General features: G+C 38.5%; 1 protein-coding gene across 2 annotated transcripts in view; it reads left to right on the forward strand.

Annotated features, from left to right (window-relative positions):
• Positions 1–18,033, forward strand: part of Pard3b (par-3 family cell polarity regulator beta) — a 1,021,419-nt gene that overhangs the window by 604,196 nt on the left and 399,190 nt on the right. The gene's annotated exons all lie outside the window — the stretch shown is intronic.

An 18,033-nucleotide genomic window follows, 5' to 3' on the forward strand; every position in this document is an offset into this window, starting at 1 on the left:
GACCAGGACTTGGGGCTGTAAGACGTCTCAGACACTGAGGAACAGTATTTCTGCCATCTGGGATCTTAGAAGAAGAGTGTAGCATACACTCAAAGGAAAATACTCATTGAATCTCAAGAGCTCAGGGGCCAACCTCTGCAATTGTGTTTTCTTGAGGTATATTATATATTTCATTAACAGTAACAAGGAAGCAGAATCATCCAAATAGCAAGCTCTACCCAGTGATCTGATAAATGGTGCTCCTCTCTTGTTCATTTACAGCCGCTCAGGAAAACGTTCAGTCACAGTGAAACAAGGGAAATGGATTCCATTTTCTATAAATTAACTAAGTCACTGGGAAGCATTTGCTCAAATCACCTATAGTGTGAGACAGATAGAAAGCTCAGCAAGGAGGCTGCCTTGAGCACTGATCGTAAGGGTGTTTTCTCTAGAGCAAACCCGTGACAAACCAAAGGGCTAATGTACAACAGTGACATCTGTGATTACTAATACGTTAAGGAGCAATTCATTTTCGTGAAGTGCTCGATAAACATTTCCTGTTCTGTCTTCCCAGTTTCTCCATAAATAAGATGAGTGGATAAAAATGACTCTTAATTTTGGGTAGGGAAATATATTGCTGTTTTTCTTCATTTAATTAAAAAAGGCTAGCATTATAATTCTAAAATCTGTGTCAAAGCTGAAAACAGTATATCATCCATTTTAAGAGAGAAAAAAAAACCTCTGTTTACAAAATTATTAAACCTCAGTCACGTCAAAAGTTTTCTATTATTTATTTTTTGTAAATTTTATTAATTCTTTGAGACTCTCATAGGCTGTTTTTGATTATATTTACCCCTTCCCCCAACTTCTTGCAAATCCACCCCCTTCCCTACCTACCCTACTTATTTTACTTTTTTGGTATATCCATCAAATCCATTCGTGCTGTCCATGTATTCTTGAGCCTATGGCTGTCCACTGGAGGGTGTTTGACTTCTCAGGGACTACACTTTTAAGGAAAAGTGAACCTCCCGGTTTCAGGTGCTAAGGTCCGCAGCTAGAGGCAGGACTCCATGCCCACCTCCTCTCTCCATGATGGAATTCGGTCTGGCTTGAGCTTACCCTGGTGCCTGTGCATGCTGTCCCTGTTAGCTCACAGCTGACACTGTTTCCTGCAGTCACCATCTCTGGCTCTGCCTCTCACTGAACGCCCACTTCTCCAGCAATCCCTGAGTCTCGGGAAGAGGGTGCAGGACACAGATGTCCCATTTAGACCTGGGGTAGTTTCTCACTCTCTGTTCTTTGCCCAGCTGTGGATCTCGGTGTTCATCATCATCAACTACAAATCGAAGCTTCTCTGATAAGGGTTGAGAAAAGCATTGAGCTAATACTGACTTTTTTTGTTTTTAGAAAATTTTCTCTTTGAAATTGAAATCTTATTTCTAAAATATGTACATTAGTATCCATCCGTTGCAATTTATTGTACACTCTAATGAGCAATGACAATAGTAATATTTGTTCAATTTACACAACTGTTCATGGCTTATTTTATTAAGGACATAAGCTAAAAGACTTCCTTTAAAATGCACGATAGCAAAGTATTTTAGTTGGATGCTATTAAAACATTTTTACAGCAGTTGTTAAAAGTTGAGCCCATTCTGAGAAACATGAATCTAAGGCTAAGGGAGTTTGGGAGTAAGCAGTGTAGAACCATCTTGGTCTTCTTCCCAAGAGAGAAAATGGAGTGACCTTAATAAATGTGTTGTCTTTCACAGCAAGTAAGCCCAGTGATGGTCCAGTGCTGAGCATTTGGAAGCATCTCCTCTTTGATTAGAGGAGTAGAGTGATGTATGGTTTAAAGCACCATTGGGAACCCTGAATTATATTATATTTATTATATGCTGTTGATGACAATGTTTAGGGGACTAATTCTCTCAGCAGGATAAAATACAACTTCAAAAGTTAAAAGCTAATAATAAACTCTAGGGCTGGAAATGTCGTTCAACTGGTAGAGTGCTTGCCTGGCATGCACAAAGCCCTGGATTTAACCCTCACAAATGAAACCTACAAGATTTAGGCAGAATACTCACATAATATTTTTTAACCTGGAAAAAGCATCAGCCTCACATGGTTAACAATACAGAGACATAAAAGGATAGGCGTTCGTATTTGTTTATTGAATGATGACTTTGGACTGGCCAGTTCTTTGTCAGATCTAAGTGTGGCGGTAGATGCTCACAGATGCTTACAATTCCAGCCACTTTAGTGGATGGCAGTAGAGCTTGACCTAAGGCCAGCCTGGGCTATGCAGCTGACACTGTCTTTGGAAAAGTCTGTAGGAACCATCAGTAACTACATTTCCGTGTTACTCTTGCTGCCGAGTCAGAAGAAAACTTTAACCTGTATATTGAGTCAGTTCACATGTTATCGTGAACTTTTAAAGGTGAGGAGATTCCAATTACTTCTTTTTACGTGTATTTCCAAAGAAGGGCAAATGTTATGAAAACTTCAGCCTCTGCTTCCCCATCCCATTCCCCTAATCGCTAAGCACACATGGATCTTAGACAGAAAAGGCCCTGCCTGTTATGCTGTCCACTTGGCTTGGCTGTCCACACACGTTTATGCCCATGTACCATGGAGTCATTGCACAGCTATGTCGTTCGGAAGGAATGAGTCTCCTGATTTCCACTTTACTTTTGTCTTTCCTATTTAAACGGAACTTGAGTTTGGCTGAAAGTTTTATTTTGTGTATTTTTTTGACCTGTTGGATCTTCTTTATCTTGAATTTATTTATTTATCTTTGCCAGTATTTCCATTTGTTATTTTATGCTATTTTCAGAATACTGTTATAATGTTGTAAATCATGACTTGTGTTTTCACTTGATATCCTTTATCATAAAACATGTATGATGGGACTGATGTGAGGGCTTACTGTGAAACCACAAGGATCTGATTTTAACTGCTTAGTGCTCATCTAAAACACACGAAAGCCCAAACGTTAGTCACTTCATAATACCAGAATTCAGAAGGCACACAAGAAGAGCTCTGGGGACTCACTAGCCAGCTAGTGAAGGCAGACAGTGACCTCCAGGTCCAGTGAGAGACCCTGTCTCAAATCTCAGGTGGAAAGCGATTGAGACTGACTCTGAGGCCAACCTCTGGCTCCTTCACAGTTAGGTCCTGATACCCCTCCCCCCAAAACACAAATAGTTTAGATTTATTATCATATAAACCCATCTTGTCTTCCTTTTGTTTTTGTATTGTTTGGGGCTCTACTGTCCTGTTTATCTCATTTATTTTCTTCCTAAGGCTTTTGGGAAGAAATGATTGATAATATATTTTATTCATTGTATATAAGGTAGAAGAATATTTCTTCAGAAAAAAATTTATATTTGACTTTTCCATCCTTTCATAATTTGTAATGCAACCTGATTAAATGCTAAATTCCTTTATATTAGTGCCTGGGTTGGGTTATAGACCTGTTTGTTTATTGGTATCTAAATCTGCCCTGCACAAGTTGCTATCCTGTACAAATTTTCATGCTGTTGCTTTGAATTTTAGTGACTTATAGGATAATTCTCCTCTAATTTATTTTTTTTTTAAGTAGAATACTTGTTTTTTTTTTTTTCAGTTAAATTACTTTGGTTCTTCAAATGCATTGTCTGTCCCAGGAACATTAGAATCAGATAATCAAAGTGAGTTTAAATACTCAATAGGAATGTTTCCTCAGTGTGCATGTGTGTGTGCATGCATGTGTGGATGTTTGCTTGCGTGCATGTTTGTGTGCATGTGCACAACATGCATGTGTGCATGAGTGTGTGTGTGTGTGTGTGTGTGTGTGTGTGTGAAGGGTATCTATACTTCCTATGGGTTTCTGATAGAAACACTTTATCAGGTTAGATGGGCTTCTTTGTAGTCCTAGCCTCCTGGATTTTTTTTATTACCCCTTTATTCTTTAAATCAGGAATGGGTATTGAATTTTATTAAGTATTTGTAAGGATCTATACAGGGTGACAGTCTATAATTTTCTTTGTTAATAAACCAGAAATGGATTAGTTAGTAGCTTGTACACAATAAATCTCTGATATTCTTTGAATAAGTGTTTTCTCTGAACTTGTAAGTTCATTTGATTAGCTACAGTTATATATTTTAAGCTGCTGCAGAGGGTTTCAGTTCCACTCTCTTAAAGCGTAACGCAAAACTGACAGCAATTTTACTTGTTATTCTTGATGTTTATGTAACCACTCTAGATTTCGGGAGGCCATCTTGCTTCAATATTTAGCAGATATTTTTGGAGTTTGCATGTGGTCATGTTTAAAACAGATCATTGATGATTAAAATGATAAGGACAAGAAATTTATTTTTAAGCAATTGGCCATAACTATGCTTATTCAAGGGCCAGGGCCCCATTTAAGTTACTGGGTAGAAACTTCTGGCTTTTCCAGAAAATCAATCTTTCCCTACTAATTGCAGACTTTACTCTATTTATTTAAATTACCAGAATTACTGTGTTCAGTCTGGATCCCTTTAATTTGTTCATAATTGAGCTTGTGTGGGTGCTGAGTTGGAAGCCCTCAGAAGCTGAATAACACAGCTGCCTTTTTGGCCTTTGGCATAGGGTTTCCCCTCAAGAGCTGCCCTTGTTGGCAGAATGCCAGCGAGTTACATTCAAAGACTTTTTGATGAGGCATAAAAATCTTTAATTTCCAGGCTTGGTGTTTTATGACCCCATAATAGTGTTTAAGAATTAGTCTCAATTATTTAAGGGACAGCACTTCAAGATTTTGGTCCCTTTGTTGACCTAATCTATAGCCCCATTCAAAGTCAAGTTTAAAACACTGTTTCTCCCAAGATTTTTTTTTTTTTTTTTAAAAGAGTTTTGTGCCTGTTTCCATTTGGGCCTGGACTCTGTTTCAGACAGGGAGAGGGCTGGGGGCGGGGCAGCTGAGGAGCCCTGGCCAGCTGTCTGCCTCTGCTCAATGCGGGGAAATGAGAACACAGTGATGCAGGGGCAGGCAGATGAAACTGTAGGCCGCATTCTGGCAATGAGGGCGGCTGCTATCACAGGTCCCACGGTAACTCAGCAAGAGGAATAGGTTGGCTGGTTGTCTTTCAGGATCTACAAGTCTGCAGTTTTATTCTTTGTTAGTTTCTTCTACCCTTTAAATTAGAGAATGTTGATACAGCGGATGGAAACCATATACAACTTGACTTCTTGTACCTATAAAGGCAAATCCTACAGATATATTTTGAATAGAACTCTTTCATAGATGTGGGATATTCCTCTTTGAAAAAACTTGGCATCTCTCATGTCAGATCGAATATGGAAATGATATAAATTAATATTAACCCCACTTTACCTCTCCACCACTTTGTTTTTTAATTGTTTCTATAATGATATACTTCATTTTTGTAATAAAATATGTAAAACACTCTGGAGACTGAATATAAAAAATGTATAGTTATGTATTCTGATATTATACTAGTTTACTAAAGTGTTATGTATTAATGTATTTTCATGTAAAACTTTATTCCCATGGTCTTCTTTATTACTATCAATAAGCAATGCCTCTAAAGATGGTAAAACCTGAATCAACTATTCCTTTTTTAGACCTTAGTCTGACATTTAAATAACAAACAAATTCAAAGGATTAGGAAAGCAGCTGATGGTTCATTGTTAAGGGTCCCTATTAATATCAGGAAAAGAGCTGAGTCACTGGGTTCCTTGTTAGTTTTTCTCCAAGTGCACCAGAAGGATATGTATCTGCTGGAGAAGTGGAGCCCCCTGCATTGGGGAGCTAGGGCTGTTGTTCCTGTAGGGCCCCCTGCATCCAGGAGCTACAGCTGTTGTTCTATGCTCTAAGTGGACAGGATTGTGAAATGGCTGGCCTAGATCCCTAGAAACCATCCAGAGTCCGCCTCAGTCTGCATGAGAAAAAAAAAAAAAAAAAAGCATGGGAAAAAAAAAAAAGACCCGATTCTCACAAAGATGGCACATTCCCAAAACAATTGGTGTTCTCAGTGTGGGTCCTCACGTATTCATATCCATGAAATAAAAAGGGGATAAAAGTCTGGCGACCAATGGCAATGTGCATGGGCTCCATGAAGTAAGGCGGGCCACTTTTGTTGTTAGAATTTCTGTATGGACAACTCAGGGAAGAAGTATCATATGTGATATTGACCTTTAATATGATTTTTTGTTTACTGATTGAGATTGATAGCCTAAGTGATATACTGAAGGGTAGCTGTAAACTTAGAATGCCCACTCCTGAAATATACTAGGTTCATTGTCACCCAAAGGAAGATAAAGAACAAATATGATAAGATTCTGTGCTTGGTCTTTCTTAACTGCCCTGAAAGAGAAAAACAACAACAACCACCTCAGCAAAAGATGTGCCCCTTAGATAGGTAAGTTCCAGTGAGCTAGGAACCAAGCATGCAACTGTGCATTTCACAATGGCAAAGGAAAAGATTTGGAAAGTTTTTAGCACAAAGAAATAATATGTGTTTGAAGAGATTAATATCTGTTAGATACTCAAGGACTCTGATAGAACCGGGCTATGTGTAATTTGGAGGAAGGGAATCTAGAATGGGATGAAATTTTAAGCAGTTTTTCGACAGAGATTGTCCCAGAGAAATGGGCTTTCTGTTGAGCTGACATAATTTTCATGAAAACTAGGTCCCCAGAATTTGGGTTGGCAAGATGGCTCAGTGTGTAGAAACATTTCCCATAGAAGCCTGGTAGCATGAGTTTGATCCCAGAAACCCTTGTTGGAAGGGGAGAACCATCGCCTGAAAGTCATCCTCTGACCCATGAATGCATACTGGGTCATGAACACACCCACATTCAGCATACCATACATACAAGTAACAGAAAGGGAGGAAGAGTCTATCCGGCCATCACTTACTGGATACTTGCCATATGCAGAGCAGTATTCCAGGTGGATGATGTCAGATAAACAGATAATAAAGTTGTATACAGGGAGTAAACAAGAAAACTTCAGATAGAGAGAACTACTTCGTGAAGCCATGTCCAGATGGGGGCCCAGGCTGAGGGGAGGAGGAGCAGTTCTTGAAGAGGTTGGTGAAAGCGCAGGTTTCCTAGTGTAAGACTCCGAGAGATGGCGTGTTGACACCGTAACAACGCCCTGTGCTTTTAGCTGCAGTCCTGACATGCCTGCCCCTGAATGAACATCTGTGTTATCAGATCAAGTAACACGAATGCTTTACTGTGCCGTACATGTATAGGACTCTATTTAGCTGAATACAACATTTTAATAGACACCAGGACAGTATAAAATGGATCCAGATACTGCAGAAGGGCCCAGAAACCATGTCCAATGAAAAGCAGTTGAAAGATGCAAAGCTAACACCTGGAGGAAGGAAGTTTTGCAGCACAGGGGAGCTCCACGTAGGCACTCCCCTCCCCCTTGGTACAGAACACTCAAACCTGTAAATTGGTGCATGCCCCAGATATATCCAGCAATGACAGCCACATCAGAAGGCTTAGGAGCCTTGGCTCTAGGGAGATAGATGTTAGTGACAGAAAACTGACTCCTGGCTTTTTCATGCTGGTTATGGAGGGAAACATATGTAAACCAAAACAACTCATAACGATTCAGAAGAGAAAGAAACTTGACCACCACTGTGGAAAAGGAACTTCATTGTTAACTTTCAGTAAGAAACACAGATTCTCTCTCAGTACAGGGAGTTGGGTTGCAATAGTTTTGTTTGTTGTAGATACTGGGAATCAAACTCAGGGCATTTCATATGCTGGAAAAGAATCCTGGGTCTGACTCACACCCCTAGCCCTATTCCCTGCCTCTCCCTAATTTTTAATTTCCAGGCAGGACCCCACTACTTAGCTGAGCTAACCTTGAACTTACTGAGTTGTACAGACAGGCTTCAAACAAGTGGCGCTGTTGCCTCAGCCTTGAGTAGTCGGGATTCCAAGGACATGACAGCACACCTGGCTTAGTGTACCCTAATGTGTTTGTATGATTAGGATAACCGTCCACCCTGTGATTCTGACTGAAGAAAGAGCAAGTGGAGTTAGCAGAAAGCACATGGCAGCACTCAGGCCAGAGAGAAGTGGAACCGCTAGAGAAAACAAGCTGTTCCCGAAATCCACAGCAGCGGCTCCGCCCCAAACAGCCCTCTGGAGAACATTAACAAAATCCACATTGGATTAACTAAAGCTATAACAAGAATTAAATTTCAAATAATTGCTTCATTTAAAAGTAAATTCTAGATTATTGTTAATATTTACTGAATTTCAGAGATCAGATCACTTCTCTGAGTCTGTGGCTAGATTGTTGTTCTCCACTGTTCAAAGGGCGCTAGCATTCCCATTGGGTTGGAGAATGCTGTAGAACTGGCTTTCTGTGTCAAGGGTAGAATTCTCGCCTACACATCCCCTTGAAACCTTTCCCTGGCTTTACTTTCCACACACCAACAGAAACATTGTTCTTTATTTTCTTTTGTTTTTTAGACAAGGTTTCACTATGTAACACCAGCTGGCCTGAATCTTCCTACATAGTCCAGGCTGGCCTCGAACTCTCAGAGATCCACCTGCTCCTGTCTCTGGAGTTCTGGATTTAAAGGTGTGTACTTTTGCCTCAGAAACAGATTTTCAACATGAATTGCTGTGTTTATTGGAAATGATCCCTATTTTATAGAAATTACACTTTCGTACTGGTTTATGATTCTAGAATTTTCTGAAAATTTTGGCTTATTCCATACCACCCTTATCAAATGCTTTCCAACCCATAAATGCTCACAAAAAAAGGGCTAGTCACACTTTCTCTCACTTATCTCCAGTTGAGGGAGGGAAGCATTTACATTTTGAACAATCATGTTTTTTTCATTTAAAGAAGAAAACAGCCTTTGAAATAAGAACAATCCTTCACATAAAAACACTTAATCCAGTGATTTTTTTTTTTCTTTAACAATGTTAGCAGTTGTGGAAGGAGTAATGTTCCTAGGATAACTAGCAAGAAGCCAATTGCATGTCTCATTTAATTGGCGACTGGCTTTTAAATTACCAGTAGAAATAAATTCTCTTCAAGTAAGTGTTACATAATGTTAAATTCTCTTGCAAGAGATACAAAGAGAAAGATAAAGATTGGACATGTTTGTAACTGAATCTTGACTAGTGATATTTTACAATTACCAATCCATGAAAATATTTATGAAGCTAGTCTCTGTATATTAGAACATAATTTATAACTTGAGGGAAAATCTTGATTCATCGGGAAACTCCCTTATCCTTTAAAACTGGAATGTTGAATTGCTCTTAAAATTTAGTATCTGAATTGCTTTCTAGTGTTTGTATCTTAATTCAGCTCCTCTGCAGGATTCTAATCCTTTTAAATAAGCCAAAATATGAACCTTTTCTCTTCATTTGCTTTTGTTTCTTAAGCCATTGTTCGTATTTAAATGCAATCCCATGTTCATTTTAAAAGAACTTTTGTATTAATATGAGAATATCTCCATAAAAATGTGAAGCTAAAACAGCTGCGCAAAAATTTATCCAAGTACTGAAATTCTAGTTGGAATTATGAGCCAAATTCATTTCAGTTGTTTTGAAGTGAGTCTCATTGATTGAAACCATTGTACTTAACATGTAGCTAAAAACCCATAGATACGTGATATAGTGTGTGTGTGTGTGTGTGTGTGTGTGTGTGTGTGTGTGTGTGAAATAGAGTTTGAAAATTTCATAATTACCCCTTCCAAAAAGGATCCTGGATGCCAATATGTGATTTTGTAACACTGGAAGCATGGACCAGAGCTCCAGGAAGGAGGACAACGGCTTGTCCTTAGGGAAGTAGCAGCAGTGAACTGTGAAAGCAAAGCCTCCTCGGTCTTGCATCTTTTATTGACATCTCTATGTGTGAACTTTCCTCTGGAGTGGATGGTTATTATGCCACTGTAGGTTTCTGTAATTTGTTGACCAAATGTAGTTAAAGCTTTGATCCATGTGACTGGCTCCCTCCTGAAAAGCAACTTTGTTTCCATTTACAATATCTGAAGCCATCTGATTGCTATCAGTTGTTCTCATTTTTGCCACCCTGATAAACTTAAAAGGAATATTTTACTTTTTCAATTCTTTTAAAGATAAGTATGTGTGTATATATATATATATATATATATATTCATATGTTTGCTCTATATTTTCTTTTGTGAATCATCTGAATATTTTTTAAGTAAGTGAAAGAACTGTAGATGAAATATCACTTTTTGCAAGTAGAATGCTGCTGTGCTCTAAAGGTCATGTTTTAGCCCGAGCTCACAGGGGAAAGCAGGTGTTTCACTGTGTTCCTTGTTCCGAACAACATACTAATCAATACATTTACACCTTTCATTAAATGACTAGAAAAAAATAAACTCTCCAGAAGTAGGGTCAAATTCAGACTATGTTAATCCAAAAGTTTCTTAATCTCTGACAAACCAATTAATCTTTTGAAGAATAATTTAGTTTTAATTTTCGCCAGGATACTTGAGCTATACTCTTGGAGTTCACATGCAGTGTTCCTCCCTGCTTTCGAGTACACGGTACTAGCTAGCATCCCCATAGATGCCTACTCTGCTTCCTAAGATTCAAAAGTCATCAGTTGCTTGAATATGTAGTTTCACTGTTAACGTGAAATTCATTTACTCAGCTCTTCTCTTTTCCTTTATTCATTAAATAAATATTTTGGATTATCCCTCTATGTTAAATACTGTACTAAATAACTAAGTCCCATCAATGATAATAGATAACAGAATATTACCTCTATAGCTCAGTTTTTAGTAGAGATATTCTCATGGGTAAAGTTGAAGAGATTTGGTGTGTATATGATAATAATGTAATAAGGGAATAAAGATATTGGAAAGATATCCAGTACGGCACATGTAGGACTCATTTAGTGGAAAGAGGAGGTTTGACTGGAAAGACTGATATTTTAGTACCCACCTGGTTACCAGTGTTCATAATTAAAGGTGTCTAGGAGCTGTATGCAAGATATAAAAATTAAAGTGAAAATTAAAATAGAGATCATATTGGAAATTGACTAATCAGGAGTGATAGTTTTAAGTGGGCTGGGAATAAGCTACCGACCTTCTGCTGATCCTGGAATTGATTGGCATAATCCCCAGTCCCAAGCACTTCAGGGCTGTCTTGAACAAACCGTGAGAAGGTGAAGGGTCGAGCTTGAGATTCCTGAGCAGTAAAACAGGCATGCGCCAAGGAGCTGGGAAGCATTTAGCCCACTTCCAGAATTTAAGAAAAGTCACTACCACACAAAAACTGGATGAAAAATGAAACACCTTGGAGCTTTTTATTTCTAGCTCAATAAATCAGTATACATGAGGTAAATAACGCCAGTGCTTTCTCTGCAACTATGAAAGATTCAAGAAAGTCTGCTGGATGGGTTCTGCTGCTGTGGGTCCAGTCTGTAATCTTACCAGAGATTGGGGCCCATGTTTGTGGATACAAATGTAGATGCCCACAGAAATTCCGTGAAAATAAATGGTGTGGCGATGCACACACGCAACCCTAGCACTGTGGAGCCTGAGACAGGAGGATGATGAGTTCAAGGGCAACCCAAACCACATACTGAAAGGTTTGTTTGATTGGAAATTTGTTTCTTTTGGTGTGCATGTGTATGTGTGTTTGTGTGTGTTTAGTGACAGTGTAGAGTTTCTCTGAGACAAGATCTTCCTAGACTGATCTCAGACCCCCCAGTCATTAATTGTCCTTCTGCCTTCATCTCCTGAGTACTGAGCTCACAGGCATGCACCATTCACATGCAACTTAAAAGCCAACAGATTGTCTTAATATTATTTCAGTGACAAAGAATGATGGGAAAATGGAAACTGTTTATTTAAAGTTAGATGTGTGTATTCCAGGTGTGTTTACCATTACTACTATGGCGACTAAACTAACCAAGAAATAGGAAGTAGGCCTTACTTGGGTTCATAGTTTCAGAGAATTTTTATGTCAGTATGTCGTGGTAGGCTTTTATTGTTTGGGGCCCATACAAGAAAGAAAAACAACATATCATTGGGAGAGTAAGATAGAGGCTGCTTGCTCATGGTGGACAGGAGGCAGAGAGCCAGGGCCAAAGCCAGAGAGAGAGAGGAGAGGCGAGGGAGGGAGGAAGGGGGTTGACCTGAGACAACATACCCCTAAATATCTGGCCCTGGGGACCTCCTTATTCCACATAGGCCTTGCCTTCTAATGTTTCTAAAACTGCCCCAAATGCGCCAACCCCTAGAGACAAAGCTTTCAATACATAAACTTTTTAGGAAAGACTTTATACCAAAACCGTAACTCCAGGTTGCAGGAGATTCCATGAGTCCTCAAGATAAAATCCATATAGCAGTTCCTAAACTCATTTGATCTGAGACAGAGGCCACAACATTCATGGGTTTATTGCTGTAAGGAAAAAATGTGTGATTATCCTGGGATAAAGGTTAGTGCTATGAAACAGCCGAGCCCAAGAGGGCATTTCCTGGGGAAGGAGTGTGCGCAGCGACTGAATGAACTGTGCACAGCCACTGACTGAACAAGCAGAATGAACTGCAGAGGGCATGACTAAGTAAGGCTGTAGTAAGGCATGATGTAACCATGGCAGAACATGGCTAACGGTACTGCGCGGACTCTTAAAAAGTAGTACGCATCCGGCAAAATAACTCAAGGACAATGACACCCATGGTCCCAAAGCAAAGACTTTCTTTTACATGTAGTAAGAAGAGGCAACTCTGCAGCCATAATATTCAAGCCCCAAATTCTATTAATCCAGACTATAAAAAAGAGAAAGGGAGATCATACTGAAGGCAGGTAGCACTTGGGGTCATTTGGTATATGGCTGTCAGTTTTTGGCATAGGAATTCCATAGTTATTGGTCAGAACAATGCTACTATAATGAAATACCAGACACTGGCCACTTATGATTTTAAAATGGATTTTTTTTTTTACTTACATCCACTTTACTTGGTGGACCCTGTGGACTTGACAACTGAGGAGGGTGACAGGAGGTACTAAGGGGAGAGTATGTCAGAATCGAACACAGAGCGCATGGAGACCCTATAGTCCTCTTTAAGGGTCCCAGCGATATTAGAACCTTCTAATGTATACAAACACCCACAGTTTCTCAAAATACTGCTACCCTGTGTTCATGTCTGTGCAAGTTTGGGGGCTCATCATGCATGAGGCCATCAGAACATGAAGAGAATGGCTTATGTATAGTGTCCCAATACTAAGTGACAAGTAAGGTTTCTAACCCAGACATATGTAGTCATAGTTTGTTTTATGTTCTAATAAATAAAGCTTGCCTGAAGATCGGAGTGCAGAGCTAAGCCACTAGAGAGGCCAGGAAGTAGTGGAATGCACCTTTAATCCCAGGACTCGGGAGACAGAGGCAGACAGATCTGTGTTAGTTCAAGGCCACCCTGAGTTACACGAGACTGAATCTGTCTAAAAAAGAAACAGAGCTCATACAAAGGTGATTCCAGCACTCGGAATCACATGTCTTTAATCCCAGCACTAGGGAGGTGGAGACAAGAGTGATATGGCTGGATGCAGAGAAAAATATAAAGCAGGAGGAGATGGAACCTCAGAGCAATCTGAGGCTTGGTGGGGACAGATGCCGTCTGTGGATACAGTCTGAGGTGCAGTCTGAAGCGGTCCGAGGAAGCATGTCTGAGTACAGGATCGCCCTTTTGGTCTGAGCATTGGTGGAGGTAAAAAAATGTCTTTGCTTCTCTGATCAGTCAGCTTTCACCCCTAATATCTGACTCCGGGTTTTTAATATTGAGAACAATTAGAATTCATTCTATGGTCATACTTAATTTTGATGTTAGGTCCCAAGTTATTTTGACTTTCTATTTCAGTTGAAACTTATGAATCCTCCAGCTCTACCTCTAACAATAGGAGACCATTTTTTTTTCCTTCTCCTATCTCCTATCTGCATCTCTTCTTCCATTCAGGACCTGTTCAAGTCTGGCTGTCTTAGGAGACTACCATTTTCCCTCCAGATCTTTCTATGAATTCCTGAAGCAGTTACCATTGATATCACTAATTTTGGCACAGAATTACGATCTTTGGATACCTACCAAATGAGTATTTTTTTTTCTGACTCGAATCAGATTACAAGCCCCTCCAGGGTCAGACCTAATGATTCTTGGGCACTTCTGCTCAACATTTTGCATGCACGTGTGCCAAATACATCCGAGATGGATGGTTGAATGAATAGCGTTAGAGCTATCTGGCCGCAATCTCAGGGACTCCATTAATCTCCATCATTGATTTGGCTGATCTTACTGTGTAGGCAGAGTCTCCATTCCCAACATTGAAAGATAAATGAATGAAAATGCAAAGAAATGATTCAACGAGAAGTGAATAAAAGGGCAGACAAATGTTTGGATTGGGTTGCAAGACGGAGAGAGATGAGGACGTGATGGAAAGGCGCGGATGCAACACCACGCTCTCTGCCTCACTCACCCGAACTAGTTCTGTTGGTTTGATTTTTTTTTTTTCATTTGAAAGCGGGAATCCTCAAAAAAAAAAAAAAGACATAATTCAAGAGAGAATCAAACACAGGAAATATAGAAGTCCAAAGCCTCAATTTCATTAAATAGAGAAGAAAGGAAGCAGTTGTTTAGAATTTGAAGAAAAGGGCTGTGTGCTTTATTTTCTAATTGAAGGAATCTATGAATAAATTAGGCAATCACTTGACATAATTGATTTAGATCATGTGAATTCACTTGCCCTGCAAGAGAGGGTAAATTAGATCAAATTGTCTGTGCCCCTCCTAGTCTTCTTTGCCTCCTCGGCATTCTTTTTCCTTTGTATTCTTCTATAGCTTCATTTCATTTTTAAAAAAGCATTTTAAATCTTGGAAAACATATGCATATATATATATATACATATACATACATATATGTAATTTCTAATTCTTAATTTTAATTTACAGAGAGTTTCCCCTTTTGATTATAGAATCAGATTTGTTTATATTTCCATAATAATAAATCTGTGCTTCTTATTTATGAATCCTATTTTCATCTTCCATAAATCTGTTTATACAAGAATAACATAGTGTGCACAAACCTAGTGCCACAGGAATTATATTCAAGATATGCTCGAACTTCTTGCTTTTACCTGAAGCAACGTGAAATTGAATTACATTAGAAGAGAGCAATTTGGTTGCATGTCAACTGTTGCAAATATCATGTAAGCTGAATATTTAGAGATTTTCTTCACCTTGAGCCAGACACTATTTGTTGCTTGACAAATATCCCGAAATATTACCAAAAACAGTATTCCAAGTCAAAGAATACAATTGATTCAAAATAAACTGGAAATATTCTGAACAGTTTAAATGCATGGTACTGGCTCACCCATTACAGCTTCAAATGTATGCGGATCCTTATTCACAAAGTAATTTTTACTTAGATTTAATCAAAGAACTTAGTAATGCAAGTGTAATCTATTTATTGCAATCTCGTATGCTAAAACAACGGAGAAACATCAGAAGGCCCTGAGTGCACATGACCCTGTTTGTATAAAGTCCAGCGGCTTGATGTTCAGGGATGTGTGAGTTAACTCTTCTTACATGGCTAAATTAGCTAGCTTTTTAGATATCTAAGTCTATATACTTTTAAGAAATAGGACTTCCTTGAAGGGCTTAATGATGACCAAACTGTGATTTAAAGATGCTATTATATTGAAAATGTGGTCAAATGTTTTAAAAGACAAGAGATTGGCCCAAAACCCTTCCCTGGGAAAACAGACCCTATCCTTCATCATTAATGGACTATGGACTCTATATCCCTAAAAGGTTACAGCTTTACTCTATTGTTCATTGGGCCATTAAATATTTTCTAGAAGGTTCATTTCTAAATAAAATCTATAATACAAGTTAAGAATCCCTAATTTAAAAATCTGAATTCCTAAATGTTCTTAAAATGGAAGACTGTTTAAGTATCAACCTGATGTCATAGGTTAAAAAAAATTTACAACTGCCCTTATACACAGAATTTGTAGGCAAGCTAGTCAAAATTGTTTTCTATATTACATTTAAGGTATATATGAAACATGAATATATTTTGTGCCTATACTTAGGTCTTATCCCCAAGAAATCCTGTCACGTTTTTGCAAATTATCTAAAAGTCAAAAGTCTTTGATCTCTGGAGACCTTCTGGTTCACACCCTGGAGATAGGAAAATCTAATCTGTATGTCAGAGAAACATTTGTGCCTAAACCCGGCTCAGTGAGTAAAGGCATTTTCTGTGAGAGCCCAGTGACGTGAATTCTATCTCCAGAGTCCTCTGACCTCCACCTGTGTGCCATAGCACATGCACCCATAAACAACACGCACACGAAAAAATAAATACATCTTAAGGAGAAGTACTTAGGAATGATGTTTAGGGTGGAGAAAACTCAACGATGGATAATGTTTGTAAAACGGAGAGATGAACATAACGGTGCATTGCATTGCTTTTTGTTTAGTTTAACGAAATCCTCGAATGTTAAATGACGTGTGTGTGTGTGTGTGTGTGTGTGTGTGTGTGTGTGATGTCTGAAACTAGATACTTGCCACAACACGTGTGTTTCTGAACTTTGTTCTTCCCTCTCACCTTTGCTTGGACCCCAGGATCTAACTCAGGTTGTCGGGCTTGCAAGGGTCTTCACCTGCTGGACCATATTGTCAGTCTCAACTGTTTGTTTGTTTTAGTTTGGAAAATTAGCATTTATTGACAAAAGCCACAATTGTCATTGAGTTTTAACTTGTAGAGCTATTGGGATGCATTACCATCTCTAGTGATAAATACAAAGACTGAAAATATACAGCCTCTGCAGTTTCTTAAAGGGAATGAAGAAATGAAAACAAGAGAAGGGACAGTGACTGGCTCTGAAATGTTCAGTACTGGCAATCATCATACACAGATGACACCAAGTCCAGGTCTGATGCTCTCCATCAGAAGGCTCGCATTTTCCCTCAAAACTGACACAATCGTTATTTGGTTCACCTCTTCTATTCAGTATTCGACCTTCTTAAATTATAATGAGATAGTATTTCAGTTGCCACTCCCTGGTACCCAAAGGTTCTTTGTGGTTGATAAAAATAGAGAAATAATTGTAAAATGCATACACCAAAGGAGTAGCATTCTTAGTATGCAAAGGTGTCTTATAAATTACTGGGAAATAATTATTTGAAACAAATGTGAAAATATTTGACAATTCAAAAAGCAAAAAACATTTTATAAGTGAATAAACATGAAGTGTATTCAAATTCACAAGTAACTAATAAAATTGATCTATTATATTGGCAAAACTGACAAAGTAAACTTCATTATGACCTATTATCATAATGTATGTTTTTTGGTTACTTTAGGTTACTTTTCTATAAGCCAAGTTATGATTTATACAGCACCTTAGTATTGTTTTTTAATCTCTACTTAGTGATTCTGTTTCTAGAAATCAACCTACAAATACTAAACAATACATGCATAGAACACACAGACCAGTCCAAGACCTTAGAAATATATGAGCATTTTTTCACTATACTGAATTCTCTTTTATGGTGACAAGAGGGGTCAGTTAAATGAAGTTAGAGGATTTTAAAACCAGTATACTGTGATATAACCAATAAAAGCCTTTGATTATGTAACAAAGTCTACAAGATCAAATTATGATGCACAAATTAATATAGTAACACAGTAATATTGATGCTGAGTTCATCTCTGTATGTTTGTGCATATGTATGAGAGAGGCAAGGAGAAAAGGCTAGAAGGAAAAAAGAGAGAGGTTGTGCAAAATGCTGATTGTTTTGTTTTGTGAAACGTGAGGCTGATTTTATTATTTCCACATTCCTTTATATTACTAGACTTTCTCACAGACATGTATGAAATCCATAGCGAAAGGAATGGGGATGTCTAGCTACAGGAGGGAAGGGGTGTTGGATGCGTTCGGGGGATTCATTACTGTCACCTGTAAGTGGGGATACAATTTCTTACGAGGCACAGCAGTGTTCGCTAAGAGATTTAAACTTCTTTTGACTTATTCTTTATCCA

The sequence above is a fragment of the Microtus oregoni genome, unplaced genomic scaffold (genome assembly GCF_018167655.1).
Source record: "Microtus oregoni isolate MIOR12 unplaced genomic scaffold, Mior012 000010F_ref0000083, whole genome shotgun sequence".
Lineage (NCBI taxonomy): Eukaryota > Metazoa > Chordata > Mammalia > Rodentia > Cricetidae > Microtus > Microtus oregoni.